Source organism: Rhodnius prolixus, unplaced genomic scaffold (assembly GCF_049639745.1).
Source record: "Rhodnius prolixus isolate KJV_2025 unplaced genomic scaffold, Rpr scaffold_1, whole genome shotgun sequence".
Lineage (NCBI taxonomy): Eukaryota > Metazoa > Arthropoda > Insecta > Hemiptera > Reduviidae > Rhodnius > Rhodnius prolixus.
This window is the reverse complement of record NW_027411581.1, coordinates 27004621-27024886: the sequence shown is the minus strand read 5'-3', so window position 1 is coordinate 27024886 and position 20266 is coordinate 27004621. Positions and strand designations below refer to the sequence as shown.

At 34.6% G+C, this 20266-nt stretch overlaps 1 protein-coding gene across 2 annotated transcripts in view; it reads right to left on the bottom strand.

The window, feature by feature from the left end:
- Nucleotides 1-19967: 19967 nt before the first annotated feature.
- The window catches only part of LOC141458226 (cilia-and flagella-associated protein 96-like), a 90800-nt gene continuing 90501 nt past the window's right edge, over nt 19968-20266 (bottom strand). For both annotated transcript variants that reach the window (XR_012460817.1, XR_012460818.1), the window contains exon 9: nt 19968-20123. The gene's annotated coding sequence lies outside the window, so the exon portion shown is untranslated. The remainder of the gene's footprint in view (nt 20124-20266) is intronic.

Sequence of the window (20266 nt, the reverse complement as noted above, 5' to 3'; positions counted from 1 at the left end):
GTTTGTCTCCGGGCGCCTGTAACCTCAACTGTAGACACGCCTAAAACTGGAATATAAAAAAAATGAAATAAAATAATGCTTAGGGAGAATTGGCTCAGTTTAAGGACGTTAGAGACGAGAGAGAGAACTTCATTTCTCTTAAATAAAGTTTAAGGATTCAAATAGCGAGGAATCGGTCCAGAATAATTCCGTCGTTTTGCCAAAGTTTCGGCAAATTTCTTGCCTTCATCAGGGCGTGGCTATGCGAGTTGTGGTTGAGTTACAGAAATACTGTTGTATTTCTTTGGCCGCTATGCAACTAACTTACAAATGTGCTGCCCTTTAACAGCCCAGAATTGCATTGAAGTTCTTTCACGAAGATACTGTCATACCGTGCCTTACAAATCAAATAGGATGCTCAATCTGGGGTGAGGCTGTGGAAAGAGAAGCTTGTACAGTTCCACTATGGTAAGTGTAAATGATCAGAGTTGTCAGATGCTTCACTAAAACCTTGAACTTGCTGTAAATCATTGTTTTTGGGTACTCAGACTGACCAACAAACAGGAAAACAAACAAAATCAAAAATTTATGCATGCACTTTTAGTGCACTAAAAACCTATGACTTTTTTCGAACAAATTCTCTCAATAAATTAGATTCACCCTAATAACTGAAGAAGCTATGTACAACTACACAAGCACGACCATTTCTAATGTACATCTATACATTTTTACACTACACACTACATACATTATACACATGGGTAGGCCATTATCACTAGAATATCGCTCACTTACCATTCATACTTATAAATACATTCGCTTCACACATTCATCCCTCTACTATATCCAACTATTTACATAAACTACAACTAATGGATGGATCAGTACTCTATATTCCTGCCATCCTTATAGCTTAACCGAAATTAAAATCACGTAATCCTTCTGTAATCATTTTCTTCCATTCATTCTAATCGGCTATAACTTTTAAATACACTCATATTTCTTAGCTAGCTCTGCTACAGATTTAAGCACATACTCGTAGATGTTGCTGGAGAATATTATGTCTTCGTAGCGAAATACTGCATCTAAATACCTGTATGTCGACAAACATTCGTTTCCACATGTAAAAGTGCCATCAGAGGGTGCTGACGACAACGCCACACAGCCTGAATATTAGGTTACAGCCTGGGAAGGTTCAGCGTCACTTCAGAGTGTTTACGTAGCATTGAGTGTTTTTATAGCGTTTAACGAAGGTGACATGTAAACTAGTAATTTGATTATTCTTTACTGGTATTTTATTGTTTTAATTATTTATGTATGTATTAATGTTTTGTATTAATTTATTTATAAAATTATATTCTTTACAGAATAATAAAATCTGTTCCAAAAAAACGTCTTAGACACATAACGTGGACATATCATTATTATATGTTTGAAATCCTCCTCCTCATCGCAATCCATGCAAAGAGGAGAGGATCTCTTATTGATTCTTTGAAGATACGATCCACACACCGCGTAGTTCGCTCTCAGCCTGCTTATTGTCGCAACAACCCATTCATTAGTAACAGTTCTCTTAAACCAGGGTTGTCTAGGTAACTGATCACTTCCGATCATGTTAAACGACTCATCGCGCTCGATGCTATTAAGTCCAATTAAATCGCGCTGATTTGGTTTAAGCCTTTCTTTCCCTGACTTACCTGACTAATAATGAAACACTGTTGTAGGTCTGGGAAGATTGGAATATTTAAAAGCTTACTTATAATAGATATTTACTTCTACAGAAATATAAATAGGGTTCTATACTCGGAAATGAAACATATTTACCTATTATACAAGTTGTCCCAAGGTATATGGATAACGACTTTTTCTCGGAAACTAAGAAAGCTAGAAAAAAAACTAAAAAATACGTGTTCCCTTAGTTTTTTGTAAGAAATCCAAATTTAATTTGTAAATTTTTTTCAGTGCTTCCAGAAGCGGGATACAGGCACCAACTTCATTTTTTCAAATGGGGAGGTGTGGTTTTTATTTAAGAAATAGATTCCTCTATTTTTTTTTAAGAAAAATTTACTCGAACAGTTTTTTTCTGTGAGCGATATTTTACAAGTTATGAATGAAAACATGATTCTTATAAGAAATTTCAAAATGATACTATAACGGTTTTTTGATTGAATAAGAAGAAAAGTACTATTTTATTATAAATTTTACTCCTAATTAATATTACAGATCATGCTCGAAATGGTCTCCACCATTAGAGATACCATTAGAGATGCTCTTTCCTGCCAATTGTCCCTTACTGCCAAAGAAATAGATTCGGCTTTAACAGAGATACATGCCCATTCTCTGCTTTAGTTCATCTGCAGATGCAATCCCGGCTTGATTCTGATGCACCTAGATTTAGAAATGCTTTTCGAAAAGCAGAAATAAGGAAAGAAAGAAAAAAGTTATGAATAATCACCTTGTTTTTCAGGTATCCCCAAAGGAAATAGTCCATAGGTGTCAAATCCAGTGAGAGTGGTGGTCACTGAATCACCCCCGTATCGATATAACACCATCAGGCATGTAAAGCAATTTGATTGGCGAGTTATATCGACACGGGGGCGATTCAGTGGCCACCTCGTTCACCGGATTTGAAACCTAAGGACTATTTCCTATGGCAGGTATAGAAGTTTGGAAAATATAAAAATATCCCAAATTTCTTTGACATTTGAAATACAAGGTCTCTTTGTTTCTCTTATTCCACTACAGTACCCTTCCGCCCACCGAAGTTAAACGAGAGATCGCTAAGCGCTGCTGACTGAAAATACGTATCTGTTTGAAAGACAAGAGAACAGTATAAGATAGTTTGTAAAAATCAGGCAATAGTTTTAAATATTAGGCAGCAATTCAGGATGCCTAATTTCATCAAAAGCATCCTAAAAAGGCCTCCAATGATGTCAGTGTGATACTACACTTAGTTTTTCAAGTATTTTCCCTAATGCAGAGTGACCAATCTGTGAAAAAGAAATTGTTGCGGGTTCGCTGAGTTCAAGATCATTGTATCGCTGAGAATTTTCAAGATTGTAGAAAATTGTTGTTACATAAAACCGTGTAGTTTAACATGAGCGAGACAAAGGAGATCTTCGGAAGAAAGATGGCGAAGGAGATTGTAACTTGGGGAGTTATTAGAAGGAATGGTCTTCATGATGGGTCAATTACATGAAAAAGTAAATGACTTTGGAGGTATTTAAGAAGGGAAGAAGTGAGTTGAACTCACTTTATTGATATCGTGTGTTTACCAGTAAATTTGTCAGCAAGAGATGTGGAGACATAGTTTAGGTGTTAGGTGATCAGCATTGTGGCTTTGCTCTCGTCTGATCCCACCTTCCATAGTCTCTTCTAAGAGAAAAAGAAATGATATGGTAGAATGTTAGTCATCGCAGTCCAAACCCACATACGATCACTGGTCAGGAAGATATTGAATCAACATACTCTAGCGTTCTCTATTTTGAGTTCCGTTTCAGAATTGGTCTATAAGTATTTTTGCCAACAGGGTAACGAATTCGACATCATGCTATTCTCATTTCGGTGAATGTATGGCTTCTAGGTGCTAATAACCAAGAAGGCAATAAGTTAAGGGAAACAAACTTGGATTGGCTGATAGTTTATGTTTTCTGAAGCAGGTCTTTTGATTTGACCTGATACACCTGGAAAAGAACCCAGATAACTGGTCCAGTACTTAGAATCGGAAACGAGAAGTATTTCAAGTTTCGTAGTGTACATTAAAAGCAGTGGAGAGTGATTCTGAAGAAAGGTCTGTATTTGTATAAATATTAGGGTGTTTCGAAAAATGATGACTTTTAAATTTTAAAGAGCGCCGAGCGGAAAATCAAAGTTAATTTAAAAACAAAAAGTTTCGTCCGTATTAGAGTAAAATCGATTAATATTTAGAGGTCGCTACCATCGATCAAAAGATTTTAGTTTTGCTTTTTTTTTTATTAAAAAAAAATCTTAATTAAATGTTTTGTATCTTTTCAAATTATTAGCAAAACATGTAATTGTACAAAGTTTATTTAAATATAATTTGCTATAAAGACAATGCAGTTGGAATCATTTTGATGGCCTTTTTACTTTCAAAGTTATGAATAATTAAAGAAGCTGTATTTTTTTTAAAAAAAAAAAAAAAATATTAAGAAAAATATAGGGAAGGGATTAGCTATGAGGTTAGCATACTGGACTCCCACGCGGAGGTCCCGGGTTCGAATCCAGCAGCTGACCCTTAGATTTTCTCTTCCTAGGAGCTTCTTACAGCTCACTGTCCGGTGATGTACAGTGTTGTCTGTAACGAGAGAACACTGTCCGGAGGCCGGCAGTGCACTGAAAAAAGCTCCGGGCGCCAATAACCTAAGATGTTGACGCGCCCTAAATCATAAAAAAAAAAAAAATAAATTAAGAAAAATATACGTTTTTGAAAAATTTTGATTAATTAACGTTAAAATCACTTCATTTTTTATGTGTTTTGTAGAGAATTTAAAAAACAAATAATTTTGGTGACTGAAACTTCTAAATTAGGGAATATTTTGCATTTATTGTTAAAATTTGAAATTATTGATAGTAAATTACTTTGATTTTCCGCCCGGCGCTCTTTAAAATTTTATAGTCAACATTTTTTGAAACACCCTAATAAATATGTGCTGGACTGCGAGAATAATTTGAGAAGTTGCGAAAAAGTCTAGCTAGAATGTGGGACAGTTTAGAGACTTATGTCCGACTGGTAGGTGGGTTATCAAGATATAGCACTATGTAATTAGTAGAGAGATCTTTAGGAAGAATGCGCCCTCTATGCTTAACGTACCTGGTTAGAATTTGGGGTCCTGATTTGTGAAGGAATGCACTGAATTCTGGAGAGGAAGCTTAGTTAGGAGGGCAACACACTGCTGTCACTTTGAAAGGGAAAGGCTACAATCCAGTGTCAGCGCTGCTGACTTAGAGAGGCTCTAATTGTTCGTTAAAGAGCTGTTGGTGAACTAAGAAGGAACAACTGAGAATCTCTCCGCCAACCATAGCTAGTGTCATCGGGAAGGGCTCCTCTGTAGTGGTTTAGTCTGTGATGTTACAGCGCGATCATTCTGTAAAGAGAGTTTCTATTTCCACTAAACAATATAAATCCATTTGTCAAGTGAGAGAATGTCAGGGGATACCAGCTCAGGTTTCCCAGTTTGTGTGCGGGATTTGCGTACCATAGCAGGGCTGTAAGTAACGCTGAAGATTACTGGGTTATTGTGAATTCATTTGGAGAGAGGACAAGTGTTATATGAAGACTGATGAGTGGATTAATGAGAAACTTGAATTCAGTGATGAGGCTGTCTGTAAAGTAATTATGTCAAAAGGAAACAGAGGAGAGGTAGTTGAAGAATATCGACCGACAGAAAGCGCCATTTTCAATAAATAGATGTTTGAAGTTCTTAGCAATTTTCCGTAAATATTACGTTTAATATGAACATTTGTAAATATTGTAAAGTTTTTCCTTTACTAGGACTGCCACTAGTTATTAATATGTGGGTTCGATAAATAATAAAACTCGCTAAACTTATAAGTAGTGATTTGATTTATTAACACATTAACATTACTAGCATTAACATTTACTAGCAACTAACGCTATTCATTACAGTTACCATTTACAACAGTCACAACAGTTTACTGTTACTTACTCACTACGTGACACCACAAAACTGTTCCCCGACTGACCACTGGTCCGCACGGCACTGAATTGCGCTAGACTCAACTGCACTAATGAAACTCTACTCACAAACTGACTAACTGCCCAACTGGCTAACTCTAAAGCACTCGCAACACTGACTCTCTCAAAACTGTCTATCCCCAACTGTGACTGCCCCACTCCAACTGCGACTGTCTCACTCCCACCTGCGACTCACTGACTGGGAAAGCACACACTGCCCCCACCCACAACTGGGGCCGCTCCCTTGGCTTTTACATAGTGGTGGACCGTTATAGGCTTCGGTCACTAAACTCCCAGAACAATCTAGCCCTTTCTTCTCCGGCTCAGGTAAAGTTTGGCCTTTTGTTAACGCAGTGGTGGACCCGTTAGAGACTTCCGTCACTCAACTCCCAGAACAATCTAGGCCTTTCTTCTCTGGCTCAGGTCAACTTCGTTACATTATTGAAGAAAACTTCTTTTTCAGTGCCAATAGTAAGTTGTAAGTACACAAACTGCAGTAAGAGTGTCCAATGAGTGTTCACTCCAAATTAAGTTCCAATAAAAGCCAAGATAATGAACAAGACAATGAGATGATGGTACTGAATGTTAATATTTACATTAAAATGTTTACATTCATTTACATTAAGAAAATTAGGACTTTTATAATTAGTAAATTCAGTTATATAAGTAGCAATTTCTTAGATTATGTAAAATCTTTAATCCCAACCTGTAGAAAACTTTTACATTTCTTTATATAAAAAAGTTTTCAATTTTCTGCTTTAGATATTAAATATTAATTAATATTTTATATTCCTTACTTCTCTTTTATAAATATTAAGCACGAATGATTTTTTCTTTTTTTTAATCTTTTTTCTTTTTAGTTTAGAACTTTCATGCAGATGTGTTAATTTTAATGAAGATCCGTGAGGCAGTATTTAAGTTCAAAGTAAACATTAGCGCAGTTAAAACGGACATTAAGGGACTCTAAAAACAACCACCTCTTTTTTTTGCGCTCTTAGAATGACTTTTATTTTATTGGGGAAACAACTTTTTATCTCGGTTTAAAAAACTCCGCTTTAATCAACACCAATAAAGGCTTAATGTTAAAATAAAATGTTTACATCGCTTTCTCAAAAATAAAAAATAACTGAACTAGTAGTAAAGTAACCGGATGTTCGCACAATGTAAATTCTCATCTCTTGCTTCTTCGGTGTTCAAATAATGAACTTCCGCTATTGTGTGGGATATAAATTTTACTTAATAAAATTATAAATTTTATTACCAATTAACTAGGGTATAATAATAGACTCATTAAATTAAGAATAATTTCGGTAATTCTTATTCGATTTTACTTAACCCTCAACTGGTATCGTCCGGTCAAATTTGACTCGCGCTTTTTACTTTTGCGGGGCATTTTGTACGGAAACTATAAACATCTCCCCTTCTCTGAATTCTCCTCTTTCATCCTAACCAACAATCGACCATACAAATGAGTCGTTCTTGAGCAGTACAAGTAAATAAAATATAGGTTTTGGGTCAAATTTGATCCGACAATATCATTTACATTATAACTTTTTTTTTGAATATTTTTTATTTTTATGTTTTGGAGTTTGTTTTCTGTTCTATTTTTTTATATTATTCAATAATATTAAATATTATATAGTAAATATTACATAATATTTAATATTATTGCTGATAACTGGTTCTGTTCAGTTAAGCTGGTCCATGAACTAGGAAAGCTAAGTTTGTATTACTCGACGGCGTTACGAAAAAAATAAAAAAGAAAACCCCTCTTATATAATTCCAAATAAAGAAAAACTACCGTCGGAACTTCATTGTTTGTTTTTACTGGCAACAAAACGGTGGTTTTTTGTACCAAAACAAAACAAGTATGTTATACTCGCATCGTGATAATTCAGTACTTGCAGAATTAGGGGAAGACATCTAACTTTAAGAAAATAACGTCTTTCAGTAAATATTATTTTTTGTTCTTCTTTTTTGTAACTTAAAAAAAAAATGTAAAAAAAATTGCAACTTTTCATTTTTTAACTTTTTTTTGTTTTTCTTAATCTTATGAAACAAATTTTAGAAAATATTCATCATTTTCGTTTGCTAAATAGATTTCCTAAGAAAAACTAAATCGACTTTAATTATATCAATGACCTTTTAAAAGTAATGTGCATTTAAAGTTTCGGGTCAAAGCTGATCCGACGATACCAGTTGAAGTTGAGGTTTTGTGGGTACCAGTTAAGGGTTAAAACTGTGGCCACTACTGTTTACTTGTTTGCCTCAAAGAATTTACACTTTGATCTTAGCCAAAAGGCCTAGAAACGATCAGAAACACGGTCGTTTCTGCTGCAAATAAGAAAAAATCTTAAAATAAATTCTTTACTGGACTTTTATGAAAGAAAGGTAGGGTAAATTACAGTTTGCATAATTTTTAAACTGGATTTGATACCAACTACTGATTGATTGTGGACGAAGACAATTAGCAAACATACTTTTCTTTAGATTTCTCAAATAACTCTTTGAATAAAATTTAAAACCAAAGCTGGCATTCTAACAGAATATTTCCTTACATTTTAGGTCCGCGTTCCTAACCGCTCATCTACCGTCGCACTCTTGCTGCCGTTATTCTTGACAGAATTTAATTCATTATATTTCGTTAATTACATTTTATAATATTCATTCATTTTTGTTCATTTGTTACCAGTGCAACATTTAATTTTGTTAATAAATAAAACCACTGGTAAGATGGTACGAATTTTAACTACCCCACACATAATTTTTTGATTTCGTGTTATCATTAGGTGTAGCTTTATCTTGTGAGTTATTTTTTTTTTTTTTTTTTTTTTTTTTTTTTTTTTTTTTTTTTTTGGCGCATCAACAGCTGAGGTCATTAGCGCCCGGAGCTTTTTCCAGTGCACTGCCGGCCTCCGGACAGTGTTCTCTTGTTACAGACAACACTGTCCATCACCGGACAGTGAGCTGTAAGAAGCTCCTAGGAAGAGAAAATCTAAGGGTCAGCTGCTGGATTCGAACCCGGGACCTCCGCGTGGGAGTCCAGTATGCTAACCTCATAGCTAATCCCTTCCCTCTTCTTGTGAGTTATTATTATTATTTTAAATTTTAATTGTTCAGTAGTATCTATACTGAAACTTTTTTTTAAACGCCAAAAATTGATGTAGAAGTCCAGGTTGAGCCTATAATACCTTGTGGCATAAAAAAAGCGCAAAAGCGACGAAAGATGCACTCAGCACTGAGTGAGTTAATAGAATTTTATTTGTTTTTACAGCGTGGCAGACTGTAAATAATAAAACTTCCAAGTCACCAGAAAATATTCCACTAAGTTAGTGAGATTGACAAAAAGAAATATACCAGAAATCATTATCTCATGTAATAATTGTCATGCACTCAACACACCAAAATATAACCGTTATTCTCTTATTGACAAGCAAACGTACATTCTACAAAAAGCCTTTATACATCAACAAAGTACATGATGTGCATATAACATCAAAGCTAAAAGCCACCATGTAAACCAAATTATAAACAACAGATGTGTACTTCATTTTAGACTACGCTGTGTAGAATTTATTCAAGCAAACGTCAGTTTAGATTACTCGGTAACAGTTGCAAGTGCTAGTACAAGTAACTTAATTCAAAATTTTATTCTCTCTAAAATTACTATCCGCTTCCGTAAACGGAGTAAAAGTACACAGTTTAAATTCTACTGCTAATTCGCTGTTCCTATGCTAATTTTTGTTTAAATGTTTTAATTGTACAACTAATTCTATATTTTATATATTTAAATTGCTCTTATTTTTCTAGCTATTAAAGTAGTTATTTCAATTTAATCTTAATTTATATTTTTAAGGTCGCATCTAATAATCTTATTGCTTTAAACAAATACCGCTCATGACTACAATAACGTGGCTGTTTTGAGATACATTTTACAACCACGCTTAAGAAATTCAAGTTAAAGTCAAATTCAAATTAAAGTCACAAAAAAATGCACTAATTATTTCTTTATTTAACCCAAAAACCTTTGTAAGAGGAGGTTGTAAGTAATAAATATTATGTAAATGGAAGGCGGATATGAATAACCAAGTAGCTGTTAGTATTCCAATGCTACAACAGAAGGTTGCAGTGAAACGTAAGTATTGCGGCGAATTTTAATTATTTAACTTTTGTAATTAATTTTGCATTTTGCTTATCGCTTATCACTTTACAGATACAATTGTTTCAAAAAAAGGTAATTTTTAGAGTGCTGAACTTAAAAAACAAAATAATGTGTAAAATAGTGACTAGACCCATACTAGAAAATTAAATTAGCTAGATAACACATTTAAGAAATGGCTGTGACTGATAACGCGTACCAATTATGGTCACCTGATAAAAATACAAACATTTAGAATTTTTTTTCAAAAGCAAAAAGCCTAACATTATTGTTTCATTTGCATGTAAGTAGATAGAATAGCCTTTTTAATAAGATATACATTAATTAGCCTTATTTATATATATATATGTATATATTAAAAAGCTAATGTGGACCGCAGGAACTAGCTGGTGACAAAATTTGAGTCGTTTTCTTTTAATAATTATTCACACTAACATAGGATAATCGTTTCAAATTTACGACCGCCAATTACGGTTGAAGATATTTTGCTAAAAAAAATTGTAATGTTCTAATGGTTTTAAAAAGGTAGTTGTTCCCAACCGACTGCAGCGCAGCGCTGATGGTTCGTTCCGCCAAGGCCTACTGTAATAAGAAAAGAGTCAGTACTCATGGCATTTATATGTGTATATTGGGTGCGGAGCCATCATTAACCAATAGAACGAAACATTCAGTGTAAATACTCGCATGATTTTTAATATTATCTGAAGAAAGATCCCAAGAAAAGTGATAGGCCTAACTTACCCAAGCTCAAACGAAACCCTTTTGGTGACTGTCTAGTAAATAACAGAAAACACTAACATTCTCCCAACTTAACGTCTTGATCAGACGTTTCGTATAATAATAAAAATTATTCAGATAACAGCTACGTTCAGTAACTGATTTGGCACTTTAGAGTATAGTTTAACTTAACTCCTGTCTAAGAACTTAGTTTGAACCATTTCCTGAAGAATTATTAAAAATAAAAGAAAAAGAACAACATGAAATGAGTTTATATATATCGTATATATGATATGAAGGATATGACAAGAAACTAGAAAGTAGATTCAGTAATGCGGCATTTAATAAAAAGAAGCTGGTAGAAGAGAAATCTGGAATCGTCAGATGAGTCGGCGTCATGAAAAGCCCTTCGTCCTGGAGTTTTTGCTATTTGGATGGCCGTGGAGCAAAAATGGAACTTTAGTTCTAAATAAGAAAAGGGAAGAAAAGAGGTAATGAAGGACCAAAAGAAGTTGTCCTCTCCCACGTCATAAACGGGACTGATCCTTTCATTGGTTGGACAAAGAACGCTCTATTGTAAGCTTTATCGTTCGCCCAGTCATGGACCACCAGACTCTTACACCAGTCTGCAAAGAATCATGACATAGTACGATACCTTGTTCCTTAAACATTCTTGCTGCTGCGTCTAAACGAAGAAAAGTTGTTCTTGACAACTACGATTACTTCATCCAAATACGTTTGAATGTTTCGTTTAACTGAAGAGCTTTTATTTTGTAATAAGTACATTCCATTATCTCTTCATCCATACTAATGTTACTAATTTATTCTGTCTGCTTTCTAATTTTTAAACTCTAAAAAAATCAGCAGCCTCGTACGTAGCCTAGAAGCTGGCGATACACATTTTTATCAAAGCATAATAATATATACATTAAGCAAAATCTGATAAAAATTTCTAGAATCTGTAGTTCAAATTGTTCACTTGAATCTTAAAATGTTTCTTTGTTTACGTTGGTAAATATTTAACAAGGAATTACTACTTCAAAGAGTTATTCTCTCCTTTACTCCAGGTAACTGCCACTCTCAGATTCTCTTACCAGCTGCTTCTCCTATAAGATCGAGTCAATAAAGCTGATTCTTGCGCCGATCAAAAAAGAAACGATTCCAACAGTAATTGACTTGCCCAGATTCTCTAACTGTTTACCCAACTCGCTTTCATGAATTCACGTTTAATACTCCTCTCGTTGCGAATAAATTAAATAAATGATTATGAAATTCTAATTTCACTTTTATTTGAAAATTTTATAACATTTTTTAATTTTTAGAAATTGATAAGTTAACTTAAAGTGGAGTGTCGGCTCTAGTTATAAACAAAGACCTACTGCGAGGAAATTTTCCCTTTGTTGTACTCTGTAAATTGTTGTAAATTGTCTGCTCAATTGTCTTGATATTCACTTATCAATTGACTAATCTCTTAAAGTAAATTTGGTTTTTATATAGTTATATGTATTATTTTCTCTCATTTCACTGTTTTCTTTGTAAGCTATTCGTATGGTTTAGATTTTTCTGTCTACGATAAGATGGTGTCCGCGACTGATCAGAACCTTGGTAATAAAAACAAACTTGAAGATATCAAAAACCTCTTTCAAAAGAAATAGAAATTACAAAAAATGTTAACAAAAACCAAATTAGGATTGTTGTAGAAAAGATTCAACGTTTAGCATTATCTAAAATTTATCAAAAGGATTCTGAAATTATTAATTCTTAAATTAATTATACCCCAATCCTGTACTATTGAAATTATTCAAGGAATCCAAAATCCCAATTTTTTTTTTTTTTTTTTGAGCTTCAAGTTTAATCTGGTTAAAACTGTAGACGAGCAACTGTGAAATGGAGTTTATGGGACGAAAAAGAATTTCGTGTGTTGATTAAACACTACTTTATGAAAGGCAAAACGCCTCAGGAGACTAAAGAGAAGCTTGATAAACATTATGGTGACTCTGCACCTTCGATTAGAACAGTTTACAAAATGGTTTCAAAATTTTCGGAGTGGCTATATGGGCACAAGTGACGCTGAACGTTCTGGACGCCCTGTTGAGGTTACTACTCCAGAAATCATTGATAAAATCCATGATATGGTGATGGATGACAGAAGAGTGAAGGTGCGTGAGATTGCTAGTGCTGTGGGCATCTCGAATGAACGGGTACATAATATTTTGCATCAACATTTGGACATGACAAAGCTATCCGCAAGATGGGTGCCGCGATTGCTCACGCTTGACCAAATACGAAATCGTGTGAAGTGTTGCAAGGACGGTTTGCAGCTGTTCCAGAAGAATCCGCAGGACTTTAAGCGTCGTTTCGTCACTGTGGATGAAACATGGATACATCACTACACTCCTGAGACCAAAGAACAATCTAAACAATGGGTTACCAAGGGGCAATCTGCGCCAAAAAAGGCGAAGACCGTTCCTTCGGCCGGAAAGATTATGCGACTGTCTTTTGGGATTCGCAAGGAATAATCCTCATCGACTATCTGGAAAAGGGTAAAACTATTACAGGTGCATATTATTCATCGTTATTGGACCGTTTGAAAACCGAGCTGCAAGAAAAACGCCCACGATTGGCCCACAAAAAAGTCCTTTTCCATCACGACAACGCACCAGCTCACACCTCAGCAGTTGTGGTCGCAAAATTAATGGAAATAGGGTTTCAACTCGTTTCACAACCCCCCTATTCTCCAGACTTGGCTCCCTCGGACTACTATTTGTTCCCCAATATGAAGAAATGGCTGGCGGGAAAAAGATTTTATTCAAACGAGGAGGTGATTGCAGAAACGAATGGCTATTTTTCAGACTTGGACAAATCCTATTATTCGGAAGGGATCAACAAACTAGAGTAGCGTTGGACGAAGTGTATAAGCCTAAAAGGAGACTATGTTGAAAAATAAAAAAGGTTTACCCCAAAAAATTAAGTAGTTTTTATTTTTGCACGGACTTTTCAAACGACCCTCGTAAGTATACCATAGGTAGTTGCAAGATATGCCAAATGGAATTTAGAGATGTGAAAAGATGACGTAACTTAAGGTAAATATAGTAAAAAGTAAATTTTATTTATTATTCTGTAGAGAAATAAAATTTTACGCAGATATTACATCAGAATCTCTTATTGAATTGAACTCCTAAGAATTTTTTAACAATTTCTACCTCTTGACCTTCAAAAAACCACCATTCATTCTTTGCTAATTTTCCGCCTTTCTGCAAATTAAAATTTTCGACTCTTCCTGATTTACACATAAACGCCAATCTTGGTAGTAACTTCTTAATGAATTAATCTTGTAAAAACTCCAGCTTGACGGCAATCAGTACAATAGCATCCGCATATAATAGTATACGAATGTTGAAATCACCTAAAAGCACTCCAACCCCCAGAAAGTCAAGTAAATCATTTATATACATTGAAAAGAGTGTCGGACACTGGGGACAACCCTGTTTAACGCCTGAAAGAGTAGAGAAAAAATCTGAGACACCTTGTTCTCCCCAAACCGCTGCACGAGTGCCATCATATAAATTTCTTATTACTCGTATTTTAATAATTTATAAGATAAACATATTATTGCTAGTTTGTACAATAATAAATGTCTAGGAACCGAATCGAAGGCAGATTTGAGATCAATAAGATATAGATAAACTTTTTAATGTACTTCTTGCTTCCAGTTTTAACTCGGTCATATTTATCAGAATAAAAATATTGTCTATAGTTGAATATTTTTTTCTAAACTCTGCTTGGAATTCAGAATTATTTTATGCTTAAGAAGCCAATTAGTTTGTCGATTTAACAATAAAATTAGCCTTTTGGCTAAGATCAATTGTAAATAAGTTTATTTCAATTAAATATTCAAACAGGTGTAATTAGAATTAGACCAGTGAAAGAAACGAGTCCATGATCAACAATAAAATAACATACCTAAAAAAGTAATTCCTTGCTAAGTGTGTAGTTTGGTTAACAAGGACTCCTTATTATTCCCATAGGAGAATCCTCGACTTGGCTCTGTGCCCATATTCCTTCTCTGTTTATTCTCCTCTTTCTCTGTTATGATTACCATATTTTAAGCTGCAAAAAGCATATTTTCTGTTTTCAAGAGCAGCATTAACTATAGGAGTACAATGTTTATTTTCATCTTCTCTTCTTTCTATTGTGGAGCAAGATTTGATGTAGACATCATTAACATACTTCCTCACAAATTCCCATTTTCCCTGGAAGAAGAAGTAAACTCTGGGGAAACGCAAACAGAAAACTCTCTCTTAATGCAATTATTGCAATTTTATTTGACAATTTACTTGGAATTCTTACTAAGTATGTATTTAACGATGTACACACCCCTTTGATAGAGCGGTGTACAATATCGTTCATATTATTTGAATTTCAGATCAATTTATAGATGAAATGATATTCTAGCTTAAAATACCTCACCGGTCTCCTGGATTAAAATAAGTTTTACGAAAAATTGTTTAAAATAAAATAAGAAATTTGTAGGCATAAGTTGAATAAAAAAGGTTTAAAAACAATGAAATACTCAATCTGGGAATGACAATCTTAGACTACTCCGTAAAGAGTTACTTCAGAATTGTAAGGCTTTGCTAGTTCAAAGATATTTGTTATGTTAAGTGACAATAGAAAGAAAATTATTTCTAGTTGTTGTAAAGGAGAAATACCGGGTTTTTCGGAATGAGAGTTATCCAGCCTTGACATGAAGAAGAAGAAAACTCAGCGAAGAAGCAAACAGAAAACTCTCTTATTTTAATAGCAAAGTATAGTACAGCCTGCCCTGTAATATGGATCCTTTCTTCACTGTCGCATTTTAAAGAATCGTCTGGAAACACTCCTTTTATGTATCTTACATAAATGGCAATCAAAGTTAAAAGTTGCAAAGATAAACTTAAATGTAATAATTTTGATTTTACTGCCCTAAAGAAGAACTAGTCTCTGGGTCGAAACTTCAGCAGAAAGTACTGAAATTGTGCTATAATTTCTCTTTCCTTTCGGGTAAACAAAATCAATCACAAAGAGAAATGAATTGTACTCCATTAAAAACAGAGTGCGCTAGAAACTGGGATCCAAGAAAAATGGATATACTCTTCTTCAAATACCTTTGAATTATGGTTACTTGTTGCTTGGTAACTATTAATAACAAGAACTAATAGAAGCTGACTTATATTCTTTTCGAACCAATAGTTTTGAAATGTAAACATTTCTACGTAAAACCTCTATGATTCATGGACGTCTAACCATGTAGCCCAAATTCCCTCCGTTTCTACTTTGTACGAGGTGTGTTCAAAAAGTAACGGGAATTTTCGTTTTTTGAAAAAAATATTTATTTATTCATCTACATTAATATTGTCGCCTTCAAGGTAGTCCCCTTCGCATACAATACACTTGTGCCAGCGCTTTTTCCAATCCTCGAAACACTTCTGAAACTCGATCTTTGTGATAGCTTTCAGCTCTTTCAGCGATTCGCTTTTAATGTCATCTATGCTTGTAAAACGACGGCCTTTTAATGTTCTCTTTATGTTTGGAAATAGAAAAAAGTCACATGGAGCCATGTCTGGCGAATATGGAGGCTGGGGCATCGTTAAAGTTTTGTTTTTGGCCAAAAATTCACGAACAAGCAATGAAGTGTGAGCAGGTGCATTATCGTGGTGCAAAATCCATGAATTGTTTTGCCACAAATCCGGGCGTTTTTTTCGGATTGCTTCACGCAAACGGCGTTGAACTTGTAGGTAGTACTCCTTATTGATTGTTTGACCTTGTGGCAAGAATTCATGATGCACTATGCCATTAAAATCGAAGAACACAGTGAGCATAACCTTCACATTCGACCGCACTTGTCGAGCCTTTTTCGGTCTTGGCGATCCAGAATGCCTCCACTGGGACGATTGAGCCTTAGTTTCGACATCATATCCGTAAACCCATGTTTCGTCACCTGTTATAACACGTTTCAGTAGATCCGCATCGTTGTCGACTTCATTGAGTGACTCTTGAGCAACTTCCATTCTCCGCTGTTTTTGTTCGAAATTCAACAATTTTGGAACAAATTTTGCTGCCACACGTTTCACACCCAAAACATCCGAAAAAATTTCATGGCATGAGCCAATTGATATGGCAACATCATCAGCGACTTCTCTGATTGTGATTCGGCGATCGTTCATAACCATTTCTTTCACTTTTTTCACGTTTTCATCGGTTGTTGATGTGCTTGGACGTCCAGGTCGTTCGTCATCTTCAACGTTTTCGCGGCCATCTTGGAAACGCTTATACCACTCGTAAATCCTTGTTTTACTCATAGCAGACTCACCACATGCCTTTATTAACATTTCACACACTTTATTACACTTTATTTCATTTTTTACGCAAAATTTAATACAAATTCTTTGATCCATTTTTTTTAACAAACAAAAATCGCCAATCTCGAAAAACACGTCTAACCTTAACGGCTGCCACTTAAGAAGTAAACAATGAATATTACTGAAAATTTTATCGTACTTCAGGGGCATGTGTACCAACATAATAAAAAAAAAAAAATTTACAATCAGACTCTCCAAACCCGCGAAATTTAAAAATTCCCGTTACTTTTTGAACACACCTCGTAAAAGTCACAGCTTGAAACAAAAGAAAACACAAAATCTACCAATAAGAAAAGGGAGTATCTGTTTATTTTCCCAAAATTCCTTTTACAAACCAAATTCGGTACTAAACTAAGTAAGATTAAAATTCGTGGTTAGACTTTAAAAAAGCTATTGTATAGCTCTATACTAAATGTAATTATATTTGTGGCGTGAGAATACGGGAAGTTGAATTGAACAAATGATGAATTATTATGAAATTATATCTCCGCCTTGGATGTGTGTAGTTCAGGTCCAGAGGAGTAGAAACCAGCTCAGTCTCAGTTTCCCTGTGCGTGAGTAGAACTGGTGTGCGTTTGTACGCTAGTTTTGATCCTCTTGATCTTCATTCAATTCTCCTAGTTTAGTTTAGATTTGAATATCCATTCAATAGAAGATGTATACTTAGCGGCCGGCTCTAGCCCTCCAAGTCTACATTCAACTGCAAGTTGTATAATTCAACTGAGCAAGAGGTTAATTTCTCTAGAATCCTCGCCTACGATAATTGGTCCGTTACAAATTCCCTTTGAACATCTTATTGAATAATCAACTCTATTTTGTAGGTGATAAATTGGTTTGATAAACGATTAAGTTTAACTAAATTATGTTTTTATTATTAGAAACATAAAACGTTAAGAGAGATCTTAATTAGTTTTTATTGAAAGTCAGGGGCAGATTAGAAAAGAATTTTAGAAGGTGAGGAAGAAGTATTGTAATCTCCTCAAAAAGTTTCGAGTTTTCGCCAGAGATATCCGTTTTGAGTCCCTTGGAGCTGACAAAGTGCTTTTATTAGAGTCTTCTTCTTTCTCACACTCAATGGGAGAGGGGTTATCTCTGGTAAGGTGCTTTTCTCTGAAGTGGATTTAAGGAAAAAGTAAAAAATAAAAATAAAGTAATGCCTATTTTTTCAGGCAGGCTTTACGTCCAACTACTAAATTAGTTGCCGTGGACGGAGGCAACTAGCATACATACTGTAAATTTTTTACATTAAACATTAAATGAATTCCAAGGCCTAAGCTGAAATTTAACTCAGCAACCACAATACATGTTAGATTTGCGGGCTTCACCGCCAACCGGTTGTCTACGGTGATAAGCGGTCTCATCCTGTGCAATATTAATAGAAATCAGATGCGTAAATTGTAATTTAAATTAACAGAAGAGATAAGCTCAGTGGTTAGTGTAATAGGTTCCCACGAAGGGATCCCAAGTTCGAATCCTACTGCTGTTTCTTAGATACAGCTGTCAGTATCGTCTTATCGGTGGCAGTAATGTCTGTAACGAGAGAAATCTTCCGGAGACAGGCAGTGAACTGATCAAAGCTCCGGGCGCCTTAAATGGTAAAAAATAAATTCTGAATTTGAAGGCGATTGAATAAGCAGAAGTGCATTGTACTGAATAAATCTTGTTCTTTCTACCGATTTTTCTTACAAATTGCATGTTTTCAGGGAATTTCATTTTGCAATTCGCTGAAAGAGGAGGTCGTGTGAGTGTTCCCCATAATCTTTTTGCATACCTGAAATACCACCATTCTTAACAAAGCCGATATTTAGATTTTTTTAGTGACTTTTTTACTGGCCATTACATTAGAATTGTGACTTTCTTTTTCGTTTAGGCAATATTGTGACTTACTTATGTGACTTTTTTCTTGAGACTTTATTACTGGTCTTCGATGGATATAATTAACTTTTATTACCTTTCTTTTTACGTGAAGCTTTATATTCAGCAGATGTTATATAGTATTGATGTAATGAATAGTGCTGCAGTCAGTGTAGAAGCAACGTTAGATGGAGAAAACCAATTGGACCAAGAAGTAAAAGAAGCAATGAAGCTACTTCTAAAACTATAAATCATACTCATTCAGTTTGAGTTCTAGTTTTGTGGTAGTGTGTTTGCTGCAAGCTTGTGTGAGTAGAGGACAGTATGTCAACTAGAGTAGTAGATACGAACCTATCTTTAAGGAGAATGCTATAAAGGAAGTACGAATAAACTTCTTCCGAGGAACGCCGTTACTACTAAGGTATTTCCATGCTACATTTCCCTCAATGACTCCTCCAGTGTCGCCATATTGCCTTGGAACATGGAGTAGATTTGAGGAATTGCCATCTTCGTGTTCTATAAGTTACTACCAGACCTTCAATTCTTCTACAAACACTAAATTCATGGGCGGATTTAGGCCATTAAAGGTCCTAAGCACACAAATATTTGGTAATATAATTAATATTATTATGCTCTACTTTTTTTTAAAATACTAATTAAATTGTTACATTCTTACATTGCCGATAGATAAAGCATTACCTTCGCAAGTTCACGCCATTGAGTTTCAATGAAAGAGTAGCCTATTCCGCTTAAATCGCACCTCTATTTTATTTATTTATTTATATTTTTTACTGCAACTATTCATTGCACTTTTTGTTGCTGATTTCTATTGCGATCTTACTATTAGTCACTGATCCAATAAAAGGAAGGAGTTTAATTCGTAATAAAAAAATAGACCATTTAGATCGCGATGGAATTACTTAAACTAATCCATCTAAACCTAGCACAGAAATTCTAAGGAAACAAAGCGCATGAGTTTATTGCTGCATTTAATTGCACCATTGTTGGGTCATGGAGGGCATTCATTTATCTCAGGAGAAAGATATTGCTTCTAGCGGATATTTCCATTTTAAAAAAAAAGCCTTCAGCCACTCGTACAAAAAATAGAAAAGAAATAATGGAATTACAAAAAATAAAAAAGTAAAAGATTATTTTATTTTTTATTCGAGTTAAATATAAAAGATCCAATAACCTAGTTGTTTGCTCTTCATGTATGCTCTTCGATGTATGCTCTTTGATGTATGCTCTTCGATGTATGCTCTTCAACTTTCTTCTATTTTATCTCGAGATTCTCGCGCTGAAAGTGAAAGTAAAAAACGGTATTTCTAGCGCAAATTCTTTATTTTCATGTCTCTAATTAATTAAATTTCACGTTTATTTCGAGTCTCATGCCTCTAATTAAAGTTCAGTAAAGAAAACTGAGCCAAATGTTTATGAGGA